Here is a 4,438-nt window from a genome sequence, read left to right as displayed (position 1 = left end):
GCTCACTTCACAGGTGAATGTATTGAAGTGAGCGCGAAGAGCCGCACATACGGCACGCTACGCTCCTGCGTACTCCGGCTAAACGCGGTCTAATTGATTAACTTTATTCGTTAATAACTCTGTAAATAATGATCTGAGCCAAAATTGAAAGAGGAACTTTTAGTTCAAAATTTCATTCTCTTTCACGCCTTGAAATATTAATTAAGCGTTACGGGACACCCTGTATGTACGATATTCTCAACGTTGTTAAAAAGGCTCACGTGGTAATACCACAGTATAACCAGTAGGTACACTCAATGAAAAACTGAGTCTTCGCGCAGGTATTGCCGCGCAACTTTTGTTTTAGGTTGGATGAATGCAATGAAATGCAAGACGATAGGAAAGTACATATGTGTAGACAATTTACAAGCAATTACATTAGAAATTTTTTTTAGTGATCACTCTTACGAATAATTGTTACTAATAAACCGTTTTATTCAATTCACACATTGAATTTATTGATTTACTGTATCGAATCCATATTATTACTTATTTATTTTATTACTTGTGAGGCACTTTTCTCAATTCAATTCTGGATTTAACATGGTGGATGCTCACGTGATCTGGAAAAGGAGATCAAAGGTGTCGACACGAAGTGTACCTACTGGTTATACTGTGGTAATACTTTCATCACTTGTCAAATCGACGCCTGAGCGCGCGAAATGTCAGCTCTGTGATTAGAGAACTTTAACCGCTACTAATTTAAAAACTATTATAGTCTCAACATTTTCGTATTAGGATTTTCGTCTCCAAATTATTTCAAAAACACGTTCTTAAGAGATAATGCGGTAGTGACGGGACACTCTGTATGTATATAATGGTAAAGTAAAATTATGCAAACTTATGACTAATATGAATATAATCAGATAATCTATTACATATCTATGGCAAGATTGCGATTTTAGACAACGGCCTGGTAAATAAGCCCTTTGCTGTACGAATAGTGACCATTCGCATTGTCAGTGCCTAGATGAACGTGACCCAACAGTCATTAAAGTGATAGGCCTTGCTGTTTGAGTAACACCATCTAATTAGGTCTTAGCTGATCGCCTTTATTGGTTCTCCACTTGGAGCATTCCTGTAGGATGTGCAAATATTCTTGGCTCCACCTGCACCAAAAATGTTGTGTAATCTGTTCGATTCGCTGCCAACGCACTGTCTATTCTTGTTTACATTATAATCACTGTAAAGAAAACTATGCCAATCAGAAAGTGACCGTAACTTAAGTAAGCTGAGTCGTTAGGGTCACTTAGTGGAGTAAGAGAACGCGAATTTAAAATCACCTTTATCTCGCAAAATGTTGTTTGCAATTCTTCGAAAGACAGCGGTGACTTACCGATGATTCGATACAAATAATATTTCGCGAATAATTTAACAGCGGCCTCTCATATCCCGCCAAAATGAAAGCGAAATGAATTTCCACGAGGTTTCTTGTTTGCGCAAAAAATGAGTAATGTCGGTTTGAATACGATTGTCACATAAGAAATAAAAAAATTCTTTGAGCTAGCTTTGAGCTCTGACGAATGTGGTTCCGTTGTTGGAATATATGCAAGAAAGTATTTCTCTGCACAACACGAACCGTTTAAGTGCGCCAATAAAAGAATCAGAAGTAAAGTCACTAACAAGCTTCAAGTGCACGCCTCTAGTAGCAAAGCATAAGAAAATTGCTAGGTATGCCTTGTGATTTCGGACATTGCGTCGCTTGGATTCGCATAATCATGGGCCAGCATAGTCAATGCCGCAAGATGGGAGAATAATTTTGAAACGGTGACACGTCCCATCGGCAATGATCCCATAATTGCCTCCAAATGAACAAGCTCTATTTTGAAACACGTCACACAATTTTTTATTATTTTTTGCGTAATTGATTGCAAAGAAATCTATCTGCCAAAAGCGCTGTCTCACTGCCGCCATCGTAACTTGCATACCGGCGTGAGCATTGCGCACGTACTCATGTTCCACTATGCGTTGGGTTAGAATATGATTTCGCGGCAATAAAATCTGGTAACATGCATCGAAATCCAAACCGGAATTGTTCAATCTATCGCCTTTTTGAATTAATCCGTCTTTATTTACGAACGGAGAGAGAGAGAGATAGTATATGACTAAATGTGCCAATGACATCGCTCTTGCATGATGCCTTGAGCTCCGTGGAAAATACTTGACTCTGCGCTGACCCACACATAATTTAAGTAGTGCAATCGAGATTTCTTGATGAGACTCCAAAGTAATAGGCACGATCGGGTGGCTAGACTTTAAAAATCTCAAGCAATACACTAGTATGCGACGTGTCTTGTTGAGATTCGAGTATTTGTTTAGCAATTCATTAACGATTAAATGATCTAATATGGCGACGGCCGCAGAAAACCTCTTTTTTCCGCTCTAAGAGGTATTTTAAAGTACGCGTGAATTCTAAGTTAGGCCAGCGATCGTCCTCCAATGCCAAAAAGAGGGATCAATGCCACCACATCGAAGAATTTGCTAGCTTCTGCGGATCGAAACTGCGCGATAAAATGCCAGCAAGATTGTTGGCCGACTTGACATAACGCCAATTGTTAGGATTAGTCAAGCCTTGAGTCTCGCCGATTCGGTTGGCTACAAAAATTGACCATCTTCGCGATGGCGAGGTTATTCAGTTCAGAATTATAGTAGAATCCGACTAGAAGAATGTTTACATATCATATCATATCAGACAATGATGTTCATGACAATTCGAATGATGTGCCGATGTTTTCTTGGCTAATCTAGCCAACAATAATGCTACCGAAAGTTCGAGGTGTGGCAAGGACACAGCCTTAGAAGGCGCAATGCGAGATTTTGAACATAATAATTCAATATGATATACATTGTTTTCGAACTTCGTACGTGCGTATATAGACGGTTGGCTTGCAAAAGCCATGGACTTGTATGGATTGTGGATCAGTATTAAGTTTAACGCATCCCGAAATGGAGAATTAATTAATGTTAATCAGCCGTGATTTAATCTTTGATCAGCGCCAATAAAGATCTTGAGGGACCGATTTGTCTCAATGATTGCCTAGCTGCCAAAGCTTCTGCAAGATTAAGATTTGGCCAGAATAATGATAAGACCTAACAGTTCGAGCGAATCGAAGAGTCTGGAGACTTCGAAAAGTATGACCTGTTTGGAAATTCTCGTCGTACTTGTAAGAAAAGTGAAGCGTATCTTTAGACTGGTTCCAATAGATTCCTAGACTAGGAATCTTAGTGGACGATTCTAGGTCGATTATCGATTGTGATAATTTTATTATCCTGATTGCTGAGACCTACCAAATCTGGGCAATTAAATGCCCATTTACTGAGCTCGATATTACTTGAACGTACACGGAAAGAATTGCCACGGTTATTACAATATTCTCTATGTTTGGAAAAGAAATGCATGTAAATTTAAGTTTTATTGATGTTACATACATCTGTTAAGGTATGTTCATCAATACAGTTCTCACAACCGTAGTTCTTAGGATATATAACATTCAGTTAGAATACTCTCGTATATGATTACCTCAACCAAAAGATTATTGTTGTCTCTTTGATATGGTTTGCAGAACAAATAGTATAGATAGATAAAGAAATCTATAAGACATAGTTGCACGGTACAGTACTAAAAGTTTAGTTCTATTGCAGCAATAGCATGACAGCAGCAATAAAGTCCCACATAGAACAGAGGGTTCAAAAAGAATTCAATCGTATGTCAATTCTGAATTAATTGTCAGATGTAAAAAGAATTTTTTTTACACCTAAAAATGTCAGAAAATTGTCCGAATTGATGACATACGACTGAATAAATATACGAATAAATTCTCTTTGAACTTTCTGTGCTATCTGAGGTATGTTATCCTTCTTCTGTGTATTACTGTAAACACAAGTCTAAATGTAGGCTGTGGCGGTACTGCCGTACCGGCACAAGCACACGCGCGCCATTTTTACGGCGTAGCCCTTACGGAAAAGACCGACTGCCAGGTATGTAATTATTACTGAAAATATTACTGCCCGTGTAATAGTTACTGCTGGTGAATCACATGACAAATATTACACATCTGTGGTTATTACTGGAGGTATTACTGCTCATGTAATAATTACTGTCGGCAGATCACACAGCAGTTATTACAAACCTGCAGGTATCCCTGCGAGTATGACTACCGTATAGAAACTACTGCCGGAGGATCACTGAGTGTATTACAGCCTATGTGGTAACTGCTATTGTTGTATTTTATTATTATACTGAAAAAACGCACGGTTATAACGGATTTATTACTTGATAGCATTCAAATGATTAATTCTATTATGTAGAATTGTAGTATGTATGTGCTAGAACGATGTATAAAATGTGCAGTGCATTAAATATCTTTATTACTAATATAAATTGTAATTATTTTAATTT

This window comes from Wasmannia auropunctata, unplaced genomic scaffold (genome assembly GCF_000956235.1).
Source record: "Wasmannia auropunctata unplaced genomic scaffold, wasmannia.A_1.0 LD336085.1, whole genome shotgun sequence".
In the NCBI taxonomy this organism is placed as follows: domain Eukaryota; kingdom Metazoa; phylum Arthropoda; class Insecta; order Hymenoptera; family Formicidae; genus Wasmannia; species Wasmannia auropunctata.
This window is presented reverse-complemented; position numbering follows the sequence as displayed.